The 26,682-nt window shown below is 35.5% G+C and overlaps 1 long non-coding RNA gene across 2 annotated transcripts in view; it reads left to right on the plus strand.

The window, feature by feature from the left end:
* Positions 1-26,682, plus strand: part of LOC147577543 (uncharacterized) — a 544,234-nt gene that overhangs the window by 383,767 nt on the left and 133,785 nt on the right. For both annotated transcript variants that reach the window (XR_015240381.1, XR_015240382.1), the window contains exon 7: positions 1,701-1,745. This is a non-coding gene — a long non-coding RNA (uncharacterized LOC147577543). The remainder of the gene's footprint in view (positions 1-1,700; positions 1,746-26,682) is intronic.

Below are 26,682 nucleotides of genomic sequence, written 5' to 3' on the forward strand. Positions count from 1 at the left end.
CCAAGAGCAGAATACGCAATCCCACTCTCTCTACTTCCTTCCAATCCTGGAAAGTTACAAAGAATTAAATATTGCAATGCTGTGGGATGAGTATGAGTATAAGGTATTGAGGACCCTTCGTCCTGCCTTGAGCTAGCTGTGCAACCTTTCTGTGCTTTGTAAAGTGATGATGTTGGACCAGTTGAGTTAAAAAAAAAATTTTTTTATGTTTATTTTTGAGAGACAGAGGGAGAGACAGAGCTTAAATGGGGGAGGGGCAGAGAAAGAGGGGGGACACAGAATCTGAATCAGGCTCCAGGCTCTGAGCTGTCAGCATAGATCCCGAAGCAGGGCTTAAACCCGTGAACCATGAGAGCCTGACCTGAGCCGAAGTCAGACGTCCAACCCACTGAGCCATCCAGGTGCCTCTGTACCCGTTAATTTTTAAGCTGACCTCTAGTTCTAATACCAGTTCTGTTCTAATGATAGGCACCAGAGTTTCCTTATAGCAATTTCCTATGCCAAGTAACATCTGTCTAAAATCTCCAAAATGTAGGATTTGATTTTATTCCAAGCTGAAATCTTGAGATCATAGGCACAAAACGGACTACAATTAGTACCTATATTTTTAATTGCATAAAAAAAGATGTTATTGGGGCGCCTGGGTGGCTCAGTTGGTTGAGCGGCCGACTTCGGCTCAGGTCATGATCTCGCAGTCCGTGAGTTTGAGCCCCGCGTCGGGCTCTGTGCTGACCGCTCAGAGCCTGGAGACTGTTTCAGATTCTGTGTCTCCCTCTCTCTCTGACCCTCCCCCGCTCATGCTCTGTCTCTCTCTGTCTCAAAAATAAATAAACGTGGGGCGCCTGGGTGGCGCAGTCGGTTAAGCGTCCGACTTCAGCCAGGTCACGATCTCGCGGTCCGGGAGTTCGAGCCCCGCGTCAGGCTCTGGGCTGATGGCTCAGAGCCTGGAGCCTGTTTCCGATTCTGTGTCTCCCTCTCACTCTGCCCCTCCCCCGTTCATGCTCTGTCTCTCTCTGTCCCAAAAATAAATAAAAAACGTTGAAAAAAAATGCATTTCAAAAATAAATAAACGTTAAAAAAAATTAAAAAAGATGTTATTAAATCTGGAAGTCTTTGTTTTGTAAGTTGTCTTTCTTCATTTTAGCCATATGGTGTAATTTTACTTTTTCCTTGCCACCTTTACCAACTGTCAATAGTAAAATTATTAAATTGGCTTATAGTTGTGAACAAGAGTCCTAATCACTACATCCACACGCTACAGATAGCAAAAATGCTCCATCCACACGTCTTTACTCTAATGTTTGTGTGCACTATGTCACCTTCAGTGTTGCCAGATTCATGTGTATTTGTGGATGAAACCGTCAATGCCTTGCCACAGTAAATAGCTCTCACCGCCCCCCCCCCCCCAGAGGGGGGTCGCCTGGGTGTTTCAGTTGGTCATGATCCCACTGTTCCTGAGTTTGAGCCCCGCATTGGGCTCTGTGCTGAAGCTCAGAGCCTTGAGCCTGCTTTGGATTCTGTCTCCCTTTCTCTCTGCCCCTGCTCCGCTCAAGCTCTGTCCCTCTCTCTCAAAAAAAAAAAAAAAAAGATCGCCCCCGCCCCCCAGCAAAGAGACCACTAACATGGTGTTGGTTATAATATTCAAACAGTCCTGCTGTTTTATTCTTCTCTATCTCATCTACGTTCTATTTCTCTTGTAGGGTATTCTTGAAGTTAATCAGAGAAATATTCATGCACCTGTAAAGGTAGGAAAAAGAAACTTTTCTGGTTATAAAATATGTTGTGTTTGTTTTAGCTGTGTTGCAATAATTTATTCATCATGTCAGACATAGCTAGAATTGATGTTGCTTATTCTGAATAATCGAAAAGTTTGTTACATCTACTTGTTTGCTAAACTTGAAATCATCCAACACATAGTATTTAATCATCAGTTTGAATTTCTCTTCCATACTATTACATACCACTATATATAATATACATACCACTATGTATAATACTATAATATAGTATTATAATTTATGTTTACGGTAGACAGAATTTAGTCTTTCTTTTACATTTTTATATTACTCTCTCCATAATTTTAGGGTGGTGAGACATATCATATACAATTTTCACACATCAAGAAGGCAGTTTTTTAATATGTACATTTGTGTATAATAATACATGTAATATATTATTAGAAACTGAGATTCTTTTGTCTACCCTAATTTCATATTTTTCTTGTTATTTTAAGCCTATAATTTTTGAAGAAACAACCAAGTAACCACAAGTATAATTAGCTATCAGTGATTTAGTAATATAAATATTAATTTGGAAGAATTTACTTCATTATTAGCTTTACTTAATATGAGCGCCAGAAAAGGTGGTCCCTTTCTTGGCTAGGACCTATGTGAAGATAAATTTAGAATTTCTAGTCTAGTAAATACTTCTCTGATAATAGCTTAATTGTAGCTATTTCAAACCCAATTGTTTAATTGTGGTGAATCATATGCAAATCGTTCAGATGTAGGTCAACCCCCACTCCCACATTCCAGTACCTTTTTGCTAAATTCAAGACAAATTGCTCAATGCTTAAAAGAGACAGAACAGTGCAAATCAAAGACATAAGACTAAAATCAAAACAACAATAACATAACCACCAGTGGGCCAGGAGTCAGAAAGTTCTCCTGAAGACGGTACAGCAGGTTGCACGGATCTATACCTTTGTTCATGATCTCTTGTGTTGGCTGTGTGTTTGTACACAATAGTTTGCTCAGTGCTCATGCGATTTGTGGCTGGCAAAGCATGGTGCCTCTAGAATACTAAGTTTCCTCATCTGCAAATTGCATGTAATATCTTTCTTGCCCACTTGTTGAACTGAAATGAGGATGCAGTAGAACAAGGAATGTAAAATAAATGTGTGATGACTCTAATCCCATATGGGAAGAGCATGTTATTTTTGGTGGTTTGGTTGAGGGAAGAACAAGCAGCAAGCCTCACTGATGGGAAAGAATATCTTGTGTAGCTCTGGGTGAGACCAACCGAGATATATTGTAGTGGCGGAAGCTAAAGAAATTCTTCATTTTTCCAGCTGTTATATTCCATATTCAGCCTTTGTGATGGAGCATTGTATCATTTTCTCATAAATCATTGAGGTTTTATGACTGTATTTAATTTTTATATGTTACCAACTATACTTTCAAAGAAAAAGATTTATTTCCAGCCACTAAAGCATTGAAAAGTGATAAAGCAGCTTCATGAATTTGCTACAGTTGTTGTTTTTTATCTTTAAGAAATTGTTGCCAGTGTTTTCGCATATTGACAGAAAATTGTGAACCTTACTGATGAAAAACTATTTTGGGTTTAATCCTAATAAAATTAAAATCCTGTCTTAATATAAAAATAATTTTTAAAATTATCATTCTTCACTGGAATTTGATTGTTGAATAATTTGAATTTCTATTTTCATATAATTTATAATTTTTAACAGTTTCTATAGTTTATCTTGAATCAAATTATTCATTCATGGTAATTATTGAATTAAATTACTGAGATTGAAAGTAATAGCAATTTTTCTAGTTTATAGAATGGGGAAAACAGATGGTGTGTACTTTTCTTCTTTCAATGGAAATATTTTTATTTGAATTATTTAAAATAAAAAAATACAGAATTATACTAAACAGAAAATTATTTATTTCCTTCAGTATTAGCTAGTACTAAAAGTTTTGCTGGAGCATTATATCCACCAAATCCTTTCTTTATATAGATTAACATTATATATATATATATAATATATGTGGGTGTGTGTATATATGTATACACACACACACAGACATCAATATCAGTATGTGCACATAATGCTTTTTTTTTCAAGTTTATTTACTTATTTTGAGAGAGAGAGAGAGAGAGAGAGAGAGAGAGAGAGAGAGAATGCAAATGGAGGAGGGGCAGAGAGAGAGATTGGGAGAGAGAGAAAATCAAGTGCAGAGACCACATGCGGGACTTGAACTCACAAACCACAAGATCATGACCTGAGCCAAAGTCGGACGCATAACTGACTAAGCCAGGTGCCCCACATGATGCTTTTTATGCAGACAGACTGGGTCCAAAGACCCAGAGAAGGGTCCCACAGAACCAGCCAATAGGGTCCTTGGCTTCACACAGGATAGAAATCAAACATGAGGCAGAGAAAGTGGAAACAGAGTTTATTAAATAGTGTAAGTGACAGGTAGAGAATAGCAGATGGAATATCCAGGATACTCAGAAAGGAAAGCAGAATGAGTCTCATCATTTCTTGGGGCAAGGGGTTTATGCTAGAAAAGGGTCTAGGGTACGTGTTCCTCTAGGAATCCAGGGTAAGGTCCAATCAAAGGCAAGTGTCTGGTGAACAATAGGTGTTACTCCATAAATCACAGAAGGGGTGGTAATAATACCAACATCAGCCGAGGTTTGTTTTAAGCTAATGTCCTGGAATGTGTTTGGGATCTGGCTTTTCTAAGGTGTTAAAAGGTGTTTGGGGCCTAAGACAAAACTCAGAGAAGGATTAACTTTCTTGCTTCCCCCTTGAAGTGGGAACAGAGCTTACTTAGCTTACTCAGAAGCAAAATATGGAGCATAAGTAAAAATTTAGCATAAAAACAGCAGAGATGGATCCTTTCTAAAATGGAGTGTATTCAGCTTCTCTACCTTATTTTCATACCATATATGTGATTATGGTTTTTGCTTTTTCATGGTGAACATCTTTCTAAGTCACTATATGTTATCCCTTTTATCCTTTTTAATGGCTGCATGTTAGACAACTTTTTCCCATTTGCCATGATTTATGTAATATATCCTCTAACCTTTTGTGTTTTTTTTAATTTTTAATTTTAATACCCGGTGTTTATTGCAACGAGTGCACTCCTTAATCCCCATCACCTGTTTCACCCACCTACCCACCTACCTCCCCTCTGATAACCGTCAGTTTACTCTCTGTAGTTAACATTCTGCTTCTTGGTTTGTCTCTCTTTTTTCCCCCTTTGCTCATGTGTTTTGTTTCTTAAATTCCACATATGTGGAAAATGTGGTATGTGTCCTCTCTGACTGACTTATTTTACTTAGCATTCTACTCTCTAACTCCATTCATGTCATTGGTAATGGCAAGAGTTCATTCTTTTTTATGGCTGAATAATATTCCATTGTGTATATATACACATCATGTTCTTTATCCATTCATTAGTTAATGGGCACTTGGGCTGCTTCCATATCTTGAGAGTTCCCCTTTCTCCACATCCTCACCACACCTGTTATTTCTTGTGTTGTTGATTTAGCCATTCTGATGGGTATGAGGTAATATCTCATTGTGGTTTTGATTTGTATTTCTCTGATGAGTGATGCTGAGCATCTTTTCATGTCTCTGTTAGCCATCTGGATGTCTTCTTTGGAAAAGTGTCTGTTCATGTCTTTTGCCCATTTCTTCACTGGATTATTTGTTTTGGGGTGTTGAGTTTGGTAAGTTTTTATGTATTCTGGATACTAACCCTTTATCAGATATGTCATTTGCAAATATGTTCTTCCATTCTGTAGGTTTCCTTTTAGTATTTTTTACTGTTTCCTTAGCTATGCAGAAGCTTTTCATCTTGATGAAGTCCCAGTAGTTCATTTTTGTTTTTGTTTCCCTTGCCTCCAGAGACATGTCTAGTAAAAAGTTGCTACAAGTGATGTTACAGAGGTTTCTGCCTGTGTTCTCCTCTAGGATTTCAGTGGTTTCCTGCCTCACATTTATGTCTTTCATCCATTTTGAATTTATTTTTGTGTATGGTATAAAAAAGTGGTCCGGTTTCATTCTTTATTTTTGATTTTTTATTGTTTTTTGAGAAATAGTGCACACAGGTGAGGAGAGGAGAGGAGCGAGGGGGGAGAAGGAGGGAAAGAATCTTAATAGGCTCATGCCCAGTGCAGAGCCCCACATGGGGCTCAATATCATGACCATGAAATCATGACCTGAACCAAAATTGAGAGTCAGATACTTAACCAACTGAGCACTCAGGCGCCCAAGTTTCATTCTTTTGCATGTTGCTGTCCAATTTTCCCAACATCATTTGTTGAAGAGATTGTCTTTTTCCCATTACATATTCTTTCCTGCTGTGTCAAAGAATAATTGACCATATAGTTGTGGGTTCATTTCTGGGTTTTCTATTCTGGTATATTCGTCTCTGTGTCTTTTTTTGTGCCAGTACCATACTGTTTTGATCACTACAGCTTTGTAATTTAACTTGAAGCCTCAATTGTGATGTCTCCAGCTTTGGTTTTCTTTTTCAAGGTTGCTTTGGCTATTTAGGGTCTTTTGTGGTTCCATACAAATTTTAGGATTGTTCCTTCCAGTTCTGTGAAAAATGCTTTTGGTATTTTGATAAGGATTGCATTAAATGTGTAGATTCCTTTGGGTAGTGTACATATTTTAGCAATATTTGTTCTTCCTATCCAAGAGCAAGGAATGTCTTTTTGTTTCGTTGTGTTGTCTTCAGTTTCTTTCATCAGTGTTTTATAGCTTTCGGAGTACAGATCTTTTACCTCTTTGGTTAGGTTTATTCCTAGGTATATTATTTAACCTTTTTTTTGAAGTAGAACTTTAAAATAGAGATAGCCTTTCTTAATAATGCTTTTGACAGGCATACAAAAGAATTATTCCCATTTGTACTTTGAATCAGGAAATTAAGGAATGAAGAAAAAGTGTTACAGTACAGAAGGATACAAAACATTATTTGGTAAGTGCACATAAAAGGTCAGGATAGAGAAAGACTAATAATAGCAATATTCATGCATCTATCTTGTAGGTGTGTAAAACCAAAGTTCTACTGATTTTTTTCAAGGTTCACCCCACATCTCCTTCTGTGTGCATTCAAGAGACTCTCCCCCACATCCTCACTCTCTCCTGTTGTCTTACATCTCCGTAACACTTTAGTGAAAAATACATCTCATCACATTATGTCAGATATAAAAGTTCATCTTGGTTTTGTCTTTTTTTAAAATTTTTTTAACATTTATTTATTATTGAAAGACAGAGAGAGACAGAGCATGAGCAGGGGAGAGGCAGAGAGAGAGGGAGACACAGAATCTGAAGCAGGCTCCAAGCTCTGAGCTGTCAGCACAGAGCCTGGCACAGGGCTCAAACACACAAACCGCAAGATCATGACCTGAGCCTAAGTCAGAAGCTTAACCGACTGAGCCACCCAGGTACCCTTGGTTGTGTCTTTTTTTCCTACTCACCTGCTAACCCATAATGAATGTGTGCTATTGATCTTTGAACCTGTAGATGCTGAACCAATGGTCTTTCAGTTAAATTGGATTGAAGTATGAGAAAGGGGAGGAATTGGGCAAAAATGTTTAATCTTAACCAAAATTTTATAAGGTGCCCCTATCTGCCTTTTTATTATCTCTGGCATTAATAATAATCAGTGCTTTTGATGAATGAGATCAAATAATATAAAAACGCATGGTTTTTGATATATAATGAAAATTACCTTAAATCAAATTTTAATGATTTTTTGTGATGTTCATGCTCAAAAGCACAAATACAGGTCAAATATTGCAGAAAAATATTTATGAATGTATGAAAAAAATATTTGTATGGTGAATTTACACATTACCTCATACAGGCCTAAAAAGAGTTTGCTAGCTTTAAAGCATTATACATAGGTAAAACATTATTATTGTAATAATAATGCAGTCATAGAGTTGACTCTATGGATTACTAATATGGATGATTATTTGCAAAATTGAAGTAATAAGTGAAAGAATTCTTTATGTGAATTCTGTTAGAAGAAAGGAAGTATCTTTTTAGTACTTTGTATAATGCAAGTTGCTAGTCATGCCATTAAAATGAATCTTTACCATAGTCTCAACCAGCACAAGTAGGGCTATTCGTAGTTGGAATTATGCTTGAAGGAATCCTCTGATTCCACATTAGTCTGAATTCAGTGGAATTGTAAATTTCAAATATTTGAACAGATTTACCAAGAACAATTTCCATTACAGAAAAATTAAAAATTAGTGGGTGTAAAATTCTCTTTTGAAACTGATTATAATGCTGAGTGCATAATAGTTTTTCTCCTACTCCAACTACTAGCCCCGACTTTGATTTCACATGCTTTTTTACGGGGCAGGTTAGGAAGGAGGAAAGAATCCTGGTCAGTCTTCTTAAAAAAAAAAATTTTTTTGAGCTCATTGCTGACCTTTTTAAATTTGGAGCTTGAAAGTAGTATTCCAAATTCATACTTCTGCTCTCTTTATTCTCAAAGCGCTCCCAGGAATTGTTATATATTAGGCCAGGATTGGATATGCAAGTACCTCAGGACTCACACATACAATAAAAGTGAATGTAACAAACCAGTTATCACTCAATAGGAAGTGGTGTGAACTGGGGAACAGGTGATCATATGCTCAGCGTACAAGAGCTATTTCTACTCATGCCAGTCAAATTTTCTATTTCATTGTATGTTCTAGTAGCCATAATTTCTGGAGGTATAGAGTTGGATACTGGAATTTTGTGTAAAATCTCAAAGTTTTTGAGTGTTAGATTAAATTTTTTACATTGAAAATAAAAGGAAACCATTTAAGGAGTTAAGATATGCCTTAGGTAGGCAATTTTCTGACTTTGAATGGATAAAGTGAAAATTTTGACTGATCAATAAATGAATCATAGGGGCACCTGCGTGGTTCATTCGGTTAAGCATCTGACTCTTGATCTCGGTTCAGGTCATGATCTCATAGTTCATGAGATCAGGCCTGCATTGGGCTCTGCTGATGGTGCGGACCCTGCTTGGGATTCTCTCTCTACCCTTCCCCTGCTCTCTCTCTTTCTCTCAAAATAAATATTTTCAAAAAGAAAATCTACCATAAAAAAAACTAAATGAGTCATAGACTTCTATAAGAAATAGATAGAGAACACTAGTCTTCTTCCCCCTTGTCCATTAGAAATTTCATATAATATTTTAAGGAGGGGTATAGTCACAGTGTTAAGTATGGAAACCTACCAGATAAGCCTTTTCAATCTATCTCTGGATTCCAGAAGCGAGAAGGGGGAGAACAAGGGTGAACCAAGTAATCTAAGAAGGTTAAAATGTATCATGATATGCTAAAAGGTGATGGCTAAGAAACATCATTTTTAGACACTTTTATCTGACCCCCAACTTACCTTACGCCACTCTCTCTTTCTCAAGATTTCTGAAAATCTTTTGTCTCATGAACCTTAAAAGGAAATGATGAATTGAGGCACCTGGCTGGCCCAGTCGGTTTAGCATCTGCCTGTTGATTTTGGCTGAGGTCATGATGTCACAGTCATGAGATCAAGCCCTGTGACAGGCTGTGCACTAACAGTGCAGAGCCTGCTTGGTGTTCTCTCTCTCCTTCTCTCCCACTCCCTCTCTCTCTGCCTGAAAAGAAATAAACATTTTTAAAAAAGGAAATGATGAATAAAGATGATAGATCGAAAGGAAGTCAAATTCATGGCAAAAATAAAAATTAAACTTACAAATCCTGTCACATAATTACTAAGTAAACATGGATCCAATTGATCCTGGTTTGTTTTCCAATCTGACCTATTTAAGATTTACTCCCTTTTTGAGATCTGTCCTGCTTTCCTTCTGGGCACACTCACCCCTCCCTCTTCTATTTCAACACTTTGTTATGCTATGACACAGTTCACTGCACTTAGTGGTATTTAATTGCAGTTGCTCACATATCTCTCTTTCCAAATAGAATGAAGAATCTTGAGACAAGAAACAATATCTTTAAAACTTTTTTTTGAAAACAATCATAAGCTTATATAAAATTTAAAAGTACAACACAGAAAACCATTTGAAAGTACATTGCCAGCTATTGTCTCCTCACAAACAAAGACATTTTCCACATAAGGACAATAAAGTCATCAACCTCAGGTGTTAAGAACTCAGTTATCCCCAAATCTTTCCTCTGTGAGGAATAAATTCCTGTTGCTTAACTCACCCAGTGTATGATATTTTGTTGTAGTAGCCTGAGCTGACTGACACATCAAAAAATTAGCCTTGATATCACTACCATCTAATCCTCAGATTCCACTCAAGTTTTATCAGGTGTCCAGATAAATTCCAACTGCTATCATTTAGAATGTAAGAATTTGTTTCCAAATGATACACCTCCTTCAGTAATCATGTTTTAATAGTCTCTGTAAGTGTGGAAAAGTTCCACAGACTTCCCTTGACCCTGATATTTTTTGAAGATTACATTCCAGTTGTTTTGTAGACCTTTAATTTGGGTTTCTCTGATGCAGGGACCATAGCTTATATAAATTTGGATCCTTGTATGTAAAACAGCATCTCGTATAAGCTGTGCTCAATAAATGCTAGTTGAGGAATAAACACCTATACTGGGAAACTGACTCTGAATCACTTGGCTAATGCTAATAGTAAATAATTCAAAACTTTAAAGAGGAAAATAGAAAATAGGTCCAAAATAGGAAAACAGCAACAACAACAACAAACTCTGGTGTCTTCCTCGTAGCAGTGTAGAAGTGTGTTCTTTAGTTTATTTAGTGAGTGTGCATACATTGGCCACTATGTAAGTTAATACTGATTTCATTATAGCAGTGTTTCTCAGAGCATGGTTTGTGGACTGTTTCCAGTTTACATGCTATTTCTGGTTCATGGTAACATAGTAGAGCAGTTGGCAGTAAACACTTAGAAATCATTTTTAGCATTTTGACAAAGTAATTTTATTTCTGCTGAATCTAATAATTCTAAAGTTATATATTAGATATATTTTATCTGAGACTTTAATTAAATTTAGCTAGTAACAAATTTACATTGTATTTGCCATAATCTTTGATCCGCGAGGAGCTAGACATTTAAAATGTAGTCATTTACCCCAGTTTTTGGTCATTCCCATCAGAGTAGAGTGGAATAAATGTGAGCTTGACCTGGGACCTGAAGAATGAGTAGGATCTTTCTACTTTATAAAAAAGTGAGAAATGGGCAATTCAAGAATAATAAAGTGGAAAAGTATGCATATGTATTGTGAGTACATGTGTGTGCTTTTGTGTGGGTGTGCACTTGTATGTGTGCTTGTTTGTGTTGAGTGGGTATCAAAAGTCAGAGCCTTAACAGACACTAATAGCTCATGATTCCAATACTGGGTGATAGCAACTCCTCCCACATCTGATTTCATTGCATCCTGAGCATTGGGTCCAGTAGTATTCCCCTCTATAGAACATTTTCTTGTTCTTCCTCTCCTTTATGAACTCATTTTCTCTCTCAGCCACCTGAAACCTAGAATTCCCATTGCTGGCAAAACACAAATAAGCTCCTCTGACCAAAAAAAAAAAAAAAAAAAAAAAAAATGGCCAATGCTAATACCACTGCTAGATGACAAAGCCTAGGCACAGTTTTCCAAATATTTAAATAAAGAATAGTGAGATGTATATAGAAAAGAGAAAAATTGATGTAAGAAAGAATAGCACGAGGATAAAAAATAATGATGGTGGGAGGGACCTGAAAGGAAGGAAATATGTGATTGCATTAAGTTTCATTTACATTGGCAGTCTTCGATTTCAGTAACATTCAACTCAGTTTAAAACATATTTATTAAGCAATAGTCATGGACCAGACATAAATCAGGAAATGAAAAGAAGAATAAGACACAGGAACTTGCCCTGCAATGACCACAGTGATAAGCAAACATGTTTTCAGTGTAGTGATTGGGACATTCATTGGGATATCTGTAGGTATAGAAGACCTACAGGCCTGGGTGATAGATCAGCCTCTCAGGTGTCTTGGAGGAGATGAGGCCAATGAAAGGTCTTGGTGAAAATTAAACTAGATTAGAAAGGCAGAATGGGGAAGGAGCACAATCTGATACTCAGCATTTAATCCAGTAGCTGGTACACTGTTGGTGCTTAATAAATATTTGTTGAATGAATGAACAATTTCATTCATTAAAATTAGCTGGCCAACCAGAGGTAAACACAACTCTAGGAAGAAGAATTAGGCAAAGTTATGAAAGCATAAAATAGCAATAAATATTCCCCTGAGGAGGGGGAAAGGGAAGATCTGTAGTCTTTTGCAGTGGAATAAAAATTGTATGACAGACAGGTGTATATGGAGAATGCAGACAGGTGATGGAGACATATCTCTGCAATACTAGGACCCCAGGCTTTATCTATGGGTAACAGGAGCAAGACGTTGTGAGATTGTATTGTAGTATAATTATAGATGACTAAGTGCAGGGGAGAAGGACAGACACAGTGATAATAATGAGGAGTCCATTTTACTCATCTTGGCAAGAAAAGACAAAGACATAACATAGAGCAATAAAGGAAGGGATGGAGAATAGGGGAAGGGCATTTGCGCACAGATTCAGGAATCCCTTGAGAAACAGAATCAGTGGAACTTCTCAGTTAATGGATAGTGGAAGGGGGAGGACTCAATCACAGTGTGAAGAAAAAGAATGAAAGCTTGGAAGGTTCCCCTTATTAATGACTTGGATTCCTGGATGGAATCCAATTTAGGGGATATCCTAAATTGAGCTAATGTAAATCAGAGGACAAGTAAGTATTTGGAAAGCAGGGGAGAGACATAAAAAGGAATCCAATTTTAGACATTAAATTTGAGGTGCCCATTGAGGAAGAGAGGTCAAAACTGGAGAAGAGTATGTATATATATATATTTGTTGTAGTATTTATGTTTATGTATTACAGGTATGCCTATATAGCAAGGGTTCTATATGTCAATTCTGTCTACACAGAATCATGTGAAAGCTTTGTTTTCTCATTGATTTATTGCTGTCAAATTAACTTATTGCTTGAATGTATCATTTGAATCTCTAGTGATTCATTCCATATTTGAAAATGTACCACAGAGAAAAATGCTGTAGCTTAAAACTGGTTCCAGACTTGTGAAAATGTCATGTGTCTCTACTACCAAAGCAAAGAGGGAAACTGTGCCAGTTACATGCCTGAACGTGTTTCAGTTTCAATTACCTGGATTATTGAGGCAGAAACAACCTTTGTGCCTAATTTACCCTTATAATTGCCTTACTTTTCTGCTTTGCCTTGCTTGTGGGTGTATTTTCATGTTCCACTATTATTAGAAAGGAAAATTCACTTCCTGTTTTGGTGGTTTCAGAGAAAACACTTAAAATATACTTTAAAATTCAGAGCAGTAGCATTATAGGCTTCTGTGTTTAGAGAGTAATATACTGAGCAAAGGGAAAACTTTAACCAGTATCATTGTCATCATGTGATAGTTCTGTCACCTCTTATTCCTTTTCACAACAAACCTCAGTGACTGAGTCTTGCCAGTCTTTGAAATCTTCTGATTTCAAATGTCCAAAGAAACCAAATAGATTATTGAACTCTCCATATATTCGAATCATTGTCATGAAGGCTTAGGTCGCCAGCCAACTCAAGCACCTGCAGTGAAACTCAAAGTGGATAGTCAGTTGGAAGAGAATACTTATCCTTCAGTTTCCTAACCACAAACTCCGTTTTTTCCAAATAACAGTCCAAAACCTAAGGATTTCAACTAAATGGAGACATTAACAGCATAGCTGTCATTATGTCCTTAAAACTTCAACCATAATACCTACTCAGTAATTTTTTTCATCCCAGTTAATGGAAAAGCCAGAAAGTAAAGTACTGAATGAATAAATTATGATTTTCTCAAATTACCTTTTTGGATTATCTTTCATAAAAGGTAGACAAAATTTATGTGATGCAACTCCTTTTCCTCTGTACCCAATGAGCACAGATGTTAAGTTTTAGTAGTCAAATTCACTTAACTATCTAAAATATATAGAATCTAGGGGCGCCTGGGAGGCTTAGTTGGTTAAGCGTCCGACTTCAGCTCAGGTCATGATCTCACAGTTTGTGGGTTCAAGCCCCGCATTGGGCTCTGTGCTGACAGCTCAGAGCCTGGAGCCTGCTTTGGATGTGTCTCCCTCTCTCCATGCCCCTCCCTGCTTTCTCTCAAAAATAAATAAACATTAAAAAAATTTTAAATATATAGAATCTAAAAGGTATGAATGTAAGTTGAGTGCTTTAAAACTCAGAAATATTTAACAACCCAAATTTATAAAGCATGCAGGTAGTTTTCCCATCATTTATTTTCATCTTTCGAGTGTTTATTCATTTGTGGATTTCATCAATGAGTATTGCCCATGTCATATACTGTATACTAGACTCACAGGCATAAGTGAGATCATCTGTCCTCAGAGAGATGCACCGTAGATCTAAAAGCATGGATAGGCTTTCAACCTTAATCACAGCCAAAAACGTCAAGTATGGCTTCCCAGAGAAACGGGCAGTAGGGGAAGATTTGAAGAGTTAGACAGACTGACAAAATGGAAAAGGGAGTACCAGGTACCATAAACAAATATTGATGGCAACAAAAACACACTTGAGGAATAACAATATGGTCTTTGGAATGCAAAGGGTAGGTAGGGGAGGAGCAAGACAAGTTAGCATGTGCCAGACTGTAAGAGCTTTGAATGCAATGCTAATGACTTTGAATTAAGTTCTGAAGATAGGAGAGAACAAATGAGTAAATTTAAGAATGGGCATGAATGTATATTTTAGTATGGTCTCTGGAAGTTTTTGCAAACGTGAAAGCTAAGTAAATTGATCAAGTAAAAAGGGTCAAGAAAGAAGAGTGATCAATGAAGAAAAAAAATGAGAGAAGATATAGTTGTGTAAGTTATTCAGGAGATATTTTAGCTATCAAATTGACAAGACTTCACCGTTCATGTGTGGGAGGTTAACACTACCTGAATAGTGTTAACTTGGATAACTCCCAAGTTTTACAGGAAAGGTTGGGTAAATGAAAATGCCATTAATTGAGTACAAAAAACAGGTTGGGGGAAAGATGAGTTCAATTATGAACATGTTAAGAGGTTGATATGTTTGTTTGAGCAACAATCAGTTAGTTATGTAAGTAGACTATTGGATGAATAAATCTGGCCCTTAAGAGAAAAACCTAGCATAAAGAGTGATTTGGATATGATCAGTATAAAGATGTAGGTACAAGTTGATTCATTGATGTAAATAGGGTAGTCTTGCAATATATTTATGGTAAGAAGTGAACAGAACTTGAAACCATGGTGGACCATAATCTTATTGTCTTTTAATATTAATGTGGGGTGACTTCTTTAATAGATGCCTTGTATTTTGAAAGACAAGAATCTAAAGTCTAGGAAAAATCTTTCCATAATAAAAAGAAGAGCACCCAACTTTTGGTATTTGTTCTGGTTCTGCAAATTATATTTTTTAAACTGTCCACTTTATATTTTGCTTCACAGATGTTCAAACCCACCTTATTCAAGTGTGAGCACAAAAACATCATTAAAGTTTATTCTGCACTCAGGATCCTACTTCTTTCTATCAGATTTTTTGGTTTTTTAATAACTTTATGGCACCCAACTCACTTAAGAACAACCTTCTCAAAGTGTGAAATTTTCAGTGATCTAAGTCACTTAGCCATGGTAATATTTTCCTGCATTAGCTCATCAGAAATAATGCCAATAACATAAAAATAAGTGGGATTAAAAATAAATTAAATATTGATATTAATAACATATTTCTCAGCTCCTATTTTGTCTAATGTCACCTTCATATGATTAACATAATTAAGAAGAATGATTTCATTATCTAACACTGTAAAGCAAAGCTATAGAAAGGTTAGATGACCACAGAAAGAAACATATTTTGAGGAGACATTTTTTTCTTTGAGAATTAAATAGGTTTTAGGTGACTATTAAATCATATAAAATATATTTTAGGTTACTATTTTAGCCAAGCTATATTCAACTTTTAATTAGACCTATATGCATTAGTGAGATATTTGTAGGATTCATTATTACTCATATTTTACTGTATTTTGTCATCATCAAGATATTATTCAAGTGAATCAATAAACTTTTATCAAAACTAGAGTTAAAACTTAATTACTTAATTGGATAATGGATTTTGTTTAATTTATGGTGTCAGAAAATTTATATCATTTTCGTTATGTTATTGTAATTGTCATTTAAAAATATATTTATATCGAGCCATGTCCAAATCAAAACAGATAAAGCCTGTCTTTTATAATAGTCATTTCCATATAAAAATGAATGTTTTAGAAGTTTGCATCACAAGCAAAATCAATATATTATCATTTGCGATCATTTGAAGATTAGTCATTTCTCATGAATATGTTGGATGGGTTGAACTTATCAGTTCTGATCCTGACCTCTCATTCTCTTTCCTGCACATACTTCTTTCTTTGGTAGAATACTTCCTTGACCAAACAGTCACATATAGCTCTGTCCTATGTGTGCTCAATAAATATCAAGAGAATTTGCAGTGCTTTCAAAAGAGAACCTTTAAAAAAAAAAAAACCTTATAAAGGAGGAGATTCAAAACAAAACCAAAAACACTCCCTTCCTAGGTTCTAAAGATCTCATAAGTTTGCAGGAATCTGACCTTGAGGATTGGGAAGAGATTGGTAGGGGTGAGGGAAGAGTGGAGTACCGGGAAAGCAGGGTGGGGGAGAAGAGGGACAGTGTGGTTATTTAATGAATGTTGAAGTATGTCATCCAAGGCTGGTATTTACATGAGTTTCTTGATGAAATATATAATTAAAGTAAGTGTTTGCTTATTTTAATATTGCTCCAATCTACTTTTAGCAAGAAGCTTGTGTCCAATTTTATGGAATTTATCTTTAATTTAGTATCCAAAAATAAATCACTCCTTAAGTTTAACTACTAACATATTTTTCCAGCTTAGAATTTCATGAGCAAGAAAAAAATTTTGTATTTTTAGCATCAATAATCCATTAGAATATGAAAGTTTTTGTCATCCTCGGTTTAAAATAAGAAATTCATGTGTTCCTAATAGGAGATAAAAATGTGTAACAACGCTTTTGACAATAAATTGCATTAAGAAAAAGAAATGCTTTCTTTGTAAAATTAGCCCTTTCCTCTTATAGCCACATGAATCAGATCTTGACTTTTTTGAAGGAAACATTTTTGAGATGTTTATTGTCTCATTTATCAACTTACATATACATCTTTCTTCTTTGACACTTTCGTTCCAATCAGCTTGAAGTAACTCAGTTTTTCCCAGATTCATGACGAGCTTCTCCTTACTCCTTTGAGATTTCCATTATTCTAATTACAATATATCCTTCATTTTTTCCCCCTGATATCCTTCCCTGTACAACTTGCAAACAATGGCCTCACCACCTTCTCCAGCATAGGCTTTTTTTCTTCAGTCTTCTTCCTCCTTTCTCTATGCTTTCCCCACCCTGCATACCCCTATCCTTGCCTCAGTGTACTGCCTGGTCAGTGTCCCCTTAAGAATGTCCACACTCTCCTCTGTAAATCCCACTCCGTGATTAGACAGCAAGCAGAGCAATGCACTACACTTATTTAGTATCTAACTCCCTAATGTTTTATAAACTGAATTATTTTTGTATTCCCAGAAGCATACGACATGATGACAGGTATGTTCTAGATGCTCAATAACTACTTAGTGTGTGAATAAATGGATAATCCCAGCATCCAGGGAAAAAAAACACACAATTATTCACATTTTTATGCTATTTTTTTCAGGTACTGTCTAGTTTTAATGAAATATATGTATTTTTAGTTAATATCTAAACACATTTTGGGGTGCCTGGGTGGCTCAGTCAGTTAAGCGTCCAACTCGTAGTTTCAGCTCAGGTCACGATCTCATGGTTTGTGGGTTCAAGTCCTGCATCGGGCTCTGTGCTGGCAGCAAGCAGCCTGCTTGGGATTCTTTCTCTCTCTCCCCCTCTCTCTCTGCTCCACCCTTGCTCACACTCTCCTTCTCTCTCAAATAAACATTAAAAAAATTTTAAAGTAAACACATTTTACCTGCTTTTATCACTGTTTTAATATTAATTCCATAAGTACTTTCTGATGAAATAAAATTTCTTGGTATGTAAAAATTTTTCAGGAGCTCAATATCTTATTTCACCTATATATCTGACTCCTATTTTATAGAATATCTGTATTTTAATTTTTCCTCTGGATATATTTCTAGAAGTGGAATTACTATAATCCTGCAGTGTAGAACTTTTGATATGTTTTGCAAAATTTCTTTCCAGAAAGATAATACCAAATCATATTACCACGAGAAATTTGCAAGACTTCCAAATTCACCTCTTTCTTGCCAATATTGGGAAATCTTACGATGTTTAATGTTGGCTAATTAGATAAGCATAAAAATTTGCAGTTTATCATTTTAAACTAGGTTTCTTTCATTTATGCTAATTAGTGGATAAAGTTTTTAAATGTTTAACACCATTTTTATGAGTCTTCTGTCTTCCTGTCTTCCCACTTTTTGCCTTTAATCCACTGCTACCTCAGTGCTACCTGTAACTATAGCACATTCTGACCGCATTGTGCAGAGAATATCAACAATTCCGAGTAATCCACTAAATAAACTCCAAATTCATGGTTCAGAAACTATCTCCTTTAACAGTCCAGTCAAAATTTCCTTTTTCCTCACTAAATGTCTCAGCTCCACCTCACATACCCTAAAATGGTGCAAAACTGGTATATTTCAACCCCTTTCCCCACAAAATCTTTCTCTCTCATTTCTGACACCTGAAATCCTACCTACGGTTTTAGCATTTGATAAATATGCCCTAACATGTATGTGGGATCCCTGTCTATTTAATATTGTATTTAGTTCTCTGTTTCTTGTTCTCAGTATTCAGTTTTGCCTGAAAAGTCTAATGCTGGCACTTCAAAAGACTTTGAGAGAATGTTCTACTGTGGTAAGCTTTAATTACAAAACAGTAGACCCTTTGTAAATCTTGTGTTTCAAAATAACCTCAGATCTACCTATCTAGAACTTCCCAGTAATGTTTATCGTATCTGGTTGCTGAGTCTTTAAAAAATAGCTTTAAGAGATATAAATGATACGTAGTTGAGGCAGTTAAGATAATTTAAAATAATTTAGATATGGCGGTTATGTTCTATATGAGTGTACATTTAAGTTTAGTTTAAAAATTATGCAAAGTAACTTTGTGTAACTGTCACCAAATGGGGGTTATTAAACTCCATTTAATTTTGTAGCTTTCTTGAGATGCATGTGATTCATTTTTGATAATCTGCCTTCCATTCAGCCAAACACATGTTTCTTCCCAAAGAAAAAAATAAGAACATAATAATCAAAATATGCACTCAGTTTACAAGTTAATTATTGATGGAAAAATAGAACAACTGATTTGATAATCAGTTCCACTGGCTTATGCTTGAAGCTGTAACCAAAAACTGGAAAATAAATCGAGAGTTTTTTCTTCCATCTGTTAATATCACCTGTCTCATTTGGTGTATATTTATATTTGCATTTGCATGTATATTTATATCTTATTTAGCATAGTATTTGCAACTAGTGATCAGTAAACTGTGGTAGTCCTCTTAAAAACCAGTGGTAAGCCCAATTATCAAAACTATATATACAGAATCAATCAGTAATACTTAAATTATTTCATTTTTTTAAGTAGCTCTCTGAAGTAGACTTGCTATTTCTCTAATCTAGGTAGAATTTGAATGTTTAAAGTGTTTATTAATTTATGATAGTGGGCTGAAAGAAAGTATACTTATTGGTTTAGTTGAATTTAGAGTGAAAAATGATAAAGATTCTTAGGTCATATACTGGGTTACTAGGATCCACATTTATTAATCACTTTGACTTGTCAGATGTCATTACCAATTAGCCCTGATATAGAGAATTGATTATTTTTATATTATTCAGCTTAATTCATCAAAATAAATAAGAAGTCTTTTTGGAAAACAAAACAAAACAAAACACAACACTGTGGCTTTCTGGTTAGGCACTTTGTTTCTCCAGAATCTTCAAACACCTCAGTCAAACAAAGTATAATTCCAATAGTCTTCAGACCACACAAATAGTGCCATGTTTAATACTTGATTTAACAAAATAGAGGCATCAGCACTCACAATTTTGATTCTTTACATATTGACCAGGCTCGTTATGGCAAAAGATCAAAGACACTTTTTTAAAAAGGAAAAAAGGAAACCTCCAAGCTAGAAAAATGGGGAAAAGCTGAGTTTGAAATTAAATCCTGAGCTTCATAAGCTGGCTTTTCAACAGTTCAAACCTCAGTTTTTTGCTTTAGCTCCCATTTGAAACAAAATGAAATTTGCCAAACCTAAGTGCTATGTGTTGCTAGTTTTTGTTTTTGTTTTTTTTTTGTTTGTTTGTTTGTTTTTTGGGGGGGGGTTCTGCATAACAGCATTTCTGTTTTTAATCAGCCCGTCTCTCGCTTTTATTATTTTCTTTGATCTCGGGTCTCTTTTAATTTTCCTCTTTTTCTGTGTAATCAGTTTTTCCCATCACCCTTTTCCTTCACCCTCCTCTAAAAGCTCACACTTGAATCTAATGATTAGACCTTACAGCAGTCTAAAACTTTGCTTGACATAAGCATGCATAGACAAAACTGTGGACAATCCTCAGTACCTTTGTCCTATTTCCACTCTTTACTGATTTATGAAACTCTGGTAGATGAAATTTGAGTAAATATTCTCCACATACATACCCTTTCTTATAATTCTCAGTACCAATCTGGAGTGTTGTTTACCTATACCCTTACCTTTGACAAATGTTGATTATTAGAATCCTTTCCTATTTTCCAGAAAAGTGATAGTTTCCATCTTTAAATTATATGTTTCTAGTGCTTTCATCACATACCACTATGAATTACTTTTGCTATATTACAAAAAGAGATATTATGTAGGAAATGAGCTCTGGAGCCATGGAATATAGAAACATCTGAGAGCCTAAGTATACTGGGAAGTCATCTGGCTAGGTGGACCAAACCACAGTACTTTGGACCACACAATGTACTTCATCAACAATTCAGTTAAACTTGCCCTTTTTTTAAATCCTATGGCCAAAAACAAATGAAAATATAACCCTTCCAAAATATTTTAATTTTTCACTTTTGGGTTGGTAGTTTTGGTATCCAACACATATGCTTTAATCATAGAAACACCATTCTTATAGAGGGATAGAGGATGCCAACTAACTAGAGCAAATCAAATAATTTTTTTTTTTCAAGATGAACAGAGCATTCATGCAGATACTGTAGCAAAGAGGCTAATACTTACTCATTTCAAAGGACAGTGTCTTTTGGCCAATGCTACCATCCTCTCTGCTTTGACACTTGGAAATGGTAACTGAATTCATAAGACAAAACTAAACATTGCCCTTCTTAATGTGAGGAGAGTATGAGATAGAGCTTGCAAAATGAAATTCATGAATATAATTATGTTCAGTATTGCTGGGGAAAAAACAGACTCATTACTGTACTAAGTCAATGATTTGAGTTTCAGGCACCAGTATATTTAGTTCATTAAAGGGATAATTCGGATGTAGTCAATTCCAGGGAAATGGATGCCTTCGTATTACTGAACTTGGGTTTTCATTAAAAGGCTGCTGAGCTGGGCACAGGTTAAGAAAGGGGACTGTTAAGCATTGTGTCATTAATTGAGATTGTTTTTCTCATGGCAGATGAAACAAAGAAGTATTAGTATAACTTCTCTTTTTATTGTTGACATAGACATAGCACCTATTTTAGAAAATTAAGAGCAGGAAAAATAGAAATATAATTTTAAATTTAACACTGAAGTAATTTGAAGAAGTAAAAAGAAGTTGTATTTTAGATGATGGAGATTTCTTGATCTATTTCTGTGTTTTTGGAGCCTCTCCTATTCAGTCCAGTTGTATAAAAGATGAAAGGTAGCCCTGTATTCAACAAAGAAACAGACAACACACCTTTTTTTTGATTGTTGTTTTTTGAAAATGCTTTATTTGAATTTGAGGTGAGAAAAAAAATCATATTTCAGGGAATAATCCTGCAATGCTAAAATGAACACATACATAAAAATAAACTAGTTACCAAAGCTGTCCTCTTTACTTTGCACATTTGTATTACATACAGCAGAAAGACACGTCTGCTAGTTTCCCCAGACCATCCCATGACTTTGACCTTTCCATTCTATGTCATACAAACTCTCATACTTTTCAGTCCCCATCTCTACGTGTTTTGAAAAAACTGTTAAGCTGCATTTCTTTCCACAGCACTAGACATCTCTCTATCATATTAATATTTGAAATATTAATAAACCATCCTGATACTCCAACTATCAGGAGTATCAAAATATTATCAATATTAATATTATTGATATAATAGCAATATTCATTATGCTTTTCAAAGATAACATATATGCAAAGCGTTAAGGTAGGCAAATTAAATCACTAAGCAAGAAGGGACAGGATAGAGCTGTGTGAATACAAGGAAATAATGAGGTTCGGAGAAATTAGAATTCTCATCTAGGACAGCTTTTACTGGACCCCTTGTTGCAATTCTGGCTGGTTGGGATAACTGACCAGTAATCCTAGCATCTCAAAGTAGTGATTACATAATAGAATTGCCGTAGCTTTTGCCTTTAGAAAGTCACTTCTTTATAAGTCTGTAAAAATTCTACAAGCATGATCATGGGAACTTACTTCTAGAAATATGAGTGGCATATAAAGAACTGCATAGGCAAATAATAAACTGAATTTTTTACAAAAGGACACAAGCCTTTCAAAATGGTTAAATCTATCAATATTCATTAGTGCAGTTTAACAACAATTGATAACCCTGAGGTGTGTCATTGTTACTGATCACAGAGCTTTAAAAGCTTTAATTGCTAGCTTATTTAGTTTAAAGGAAGGAAAAGAACCAGAAAAATAAAATTCTTTGAGAAACCCAAGTATAATACTTTGATGAAGAGTTATTAAAGGTGTATGGATGGCCAAGCTCTGTTACACCATTAATATAGTTGTACTTATTTTTGAAGAACTACCAAAACCCTTAAGCATATGTAGTATTTGGAAGTTAGTTTCTACATTTTCAAGCAGAAATTAAGTAAATGGAAATTTATTCGCATGTCTTCTCATGGTTCTGAAATACTGTGCTACATTGGTATGGCAATTCATAAGTTATTATATGCGAGAGTTCTATCTTTTAATGTCATGACCATGTTACACATTTTACATTTCATAGTAAAAAGAAATTCGATTGTGTCTTGAAAACCACCTCCATTACTGGAAAAGGAAAAAATGCTTTATGAATTCAGAAGTGGGCAAAAATATAATGCTTTAATTTTTTTATTACTTGTGGAAATGCACTACAATTAATCAATAATTTTTAAGTGCTTTCTATATTTTAGTACAGGTTTTGCCATAGTAAAAGATACCAAAGTAATTAACAAAGCACCTTTTCTCAAATATGTTATTATATCATTCTGTAAAACATGACTAAAACACACGAAAGAATTGTGAATAATAACCAGGAAGCGTTATTAAGGATATAGGAATTGAGGGGCACCTGAGTGGCTGAGTCAGTTAAGCATTCAACTCTCAATCTCAGCTCAGGTCTTGATCTCAGGGTCTTGAGTTTGAACCCCATGTTGGGCTCCACGCTGGACATGGGGCCTAGTTAAAAAAAGAGGATATAGGAGTTGAGAGGAGATGGGCCTTAATGATGGTGGCAGTAAGAGAGTATTTCATGGAAATACCAGGATTATAATGTTGAAGGCCATGCTGAACTTTGTTAACATAAAGGGTATGTTATGGTTAACAGTGGAAGGCATTTTATGCGAGGGGAATCTCACCAACAAGAGAATGCAGTTTCAGTGGATATGATCTTTTTCTTAAATGGTGATTTATTTATTTATTTATTTGAGAGACAGAGAGAGAGGCAGTGTGACCTGGGAAGAGGCAAAGAGAGAGGGTGAGAGAGAATCCCAAGCAGGCTCTGAGCTATCAGCACAGAGTCCGATGCAGGGCTCGATCTCACGAACCAGGAGATCATGACCTGAGCCAAAATCAAGTCAGGTGCTTAACCGACTGAGCCACCCAGGTGCCCCAGTGTATGTTATCCTTAATGAGGCAGTAAGAAGGTGCCCTGGAAGTATTTGTTGGTGAATCACAGTAAGTGAATTTAGATGAGGATGATGGAACAGTTTATGTATGGTGTTTACATCTAGATAGAAAAGTCTGTGTTTGGTGTGGTTTGACATGAGAATCCATAATTGATTTTTAAGCAGAGTCACAACATGATGAAAGTAGTATTTAAAATGGATGAGTCTGGAAGTAGCATGCAATATATGGGTGACAATTGACGGATGTAAAGAAAGACAAGAGGCAACCCGGAGTCAGAAGTTACAGTAATGCAGGTGTGGAGTCGGTGATAAGCTTTTAGCTTCAGGTGGTGGCAATTAGTATGGTGTGAGAAAAGAGGATACCTAAGGCATTTAATTTACTGTATATCTCTATTTTAATCTTATAACTACCTAATATGTTTGGTCTGAAATGTGTTGGTTTAGTTGTGAACAAAATATGGTTTTGTTAATGCATTCCTTATCTCTCTCAGTTAAAGGCATTATTAAAAATCCACATTGTCCTGTCTATACAAAGATAGTACTACATAATATTATGAATTCACTAAAAGCATGTACTTGGAATTATTTTCCAGCAGTGGCAGTAGAATTTGCTGAACCAGGCAAATCCTCTACAAAGCCAGTATGTGTGAACAACAGCCAGTATTTTGAGATTGTTGGCAAGGGTTAGTGACCCATTTAATGGCTTGGGGCTGAAGACTCTGTATCTATGGAGTAAAAGGTAGCAGGTACATAATGGGTACCATCCCCCTATAGTATCATAAATGTCATCTACTAAGCTGCAGAAACAATCTACCATGGAGGGTAACCTAGCTACCAGAAAGATGGTAGAAAATTAAACTAACAGAATTCTTTTTGAGCTCTCTAAGAAGGCCTTTCACTCTTCACTAATTCTGTAAATTATCAGAACGCATGCTCCAAATTAAACTAACAGCATATTTGATGAAGACATGAATTTGATGCTTATATGAATCTTACGAGTATAGAAGAATACATTACCCATGTTAAACTAGTAACTTATACTGTGCTTGCCAATTGAAATGCCATTTAGAGGTCATTTATCAGATGGAGTTCAGCAAAACAAGCATGAGGATTCTTTCCACAAAATGGGAAATTTTCTTTTCTGCCCATTGGAAGAATAAGATCCATTCTGTAATTAGAGTGTCAACCTTACAAACAGTGTTTTGCTATTTTTGTTGTTGCTGCTATTGTTGTTTTGGCTTTAGACTTGGACCAAAGAGTCTTAACCATGTATAGCTTTTGCTGTATAGACTCGAACCCAAGGGGTTCAATAAAAGGTAGTTTTGACATATCAGTGCTATATGTATATATTGTATCAAAATGGCCTGGTCAATTCCATTAGTCCTGCGGTTTTAAAAACTGACTTTCTAGGGGCGCCTGGGTGGCGCAGTCGGTTAAGCGTCCGACTTCAGCCAGGTCACGATCTCGCGCTCCGTGAGTTCGAGCCCCGCGTCGGGCTCTGGGCTGATGGCTCAGAGCCTGGAGCCTGTTTCCGATTCTGTGTCTCCCTCTCTCTCTGCCCCTCCCCCGTTCGTGCTCTGTCTCTCTCTGTCCCAAAAATAAATAAAAAACGTTGAAAAAAAAAAACTGACTTTCTCATATCAATAACTTGACAAGTAATCCAAATAAGCTTTTTTGATTGATCGAAAGATTGTTTTTAATACACTTTTCCCCTTCGACATTTGTAGACTTTTATGCTAAGTGTCTGTGTATCTGTTAGTCTATTTCTGCCATTTATACCTCCCTAAAAAGAATGTTATTTACACAACATATATTTATAGGTTAAATTGTTAGAACTCATAACTCATGACCCATGCGTATCACTATATATTATTTCTACGTTGTCAATCATGGACAAATTATAGGGATGTAAGTAAAAACATTATGTGAATTTTATTTAATGAGGTAAGTATTTTCAGGGAGCTTTGAACCCTGTAGTTGCAACTTCTATTTTGGACATTAGTGACCCATGTTTGAAAATCTCTAGGAATTTGCTCTCAGAAATGCAGACCTTTCATTTTTAAAAGGAGAGGATAATATTTCACTTTCTAAGCTGTACTTGTCTGAATTAGAGCTTTGGTGGAATCCTGACAGGTAGCCTAATTGCCCTTGGCCCTAACTGCCTAAAAAACTTAAGGGGAAAAATGGATTTAAATTATATAGTTTACTGTTTAGGGCCAATTTATCTAAATTTTTGCAGATATAAGGATAATTAAAACATCAATGTGGTGATTACCTATTTTAAGAAAAGACAAGAATTCTTTGTTTATGATGAAGAGAAATTGTAAATAGTTTAGATAGTAACATGAAGATAGCAAAAGGGAAGTTGTGCCAGGATCATGGAGAGGAAAGGCATCAGAAGCTTCTTACGATACCAAAAATAGCAAATGGTGAAAGAACTGTATGACAATATTTAATAAGTGTTTTGATATTTTTTAGGACTACTTCAGGAAATGAATGCTATTGAGTAGACAAGTATAAAGCTATTTAAGATATTAAATCAAAATTCAAAGACCAAGAATTGATTGCACCAGATTGCACCATACTAAAAGGAAAAAAAAAAAATGAAGCAGCTATTTTAGATAAAGCCTTAAAGTAGGTCTAGTTGTACAAATTGTAACTATGCTGAATTAATACAAGTCAAGTTGGAGTAGATTCAAACCAGGGGCTTAAAATTCTTACTCTAAA

This window comes from Puma concolor, chromosome C2, assembly GCF_028749965.1.
Source record: "Puma concolor isolate L17-30 chromosome C2, mPumCon1.1.hap2, whole genome shotgun sequence".
NCBI lineage: Eukaryota > Metazoa > Chordata > Mammalia > Carnivora > Felidae > Puma > Puma concolor.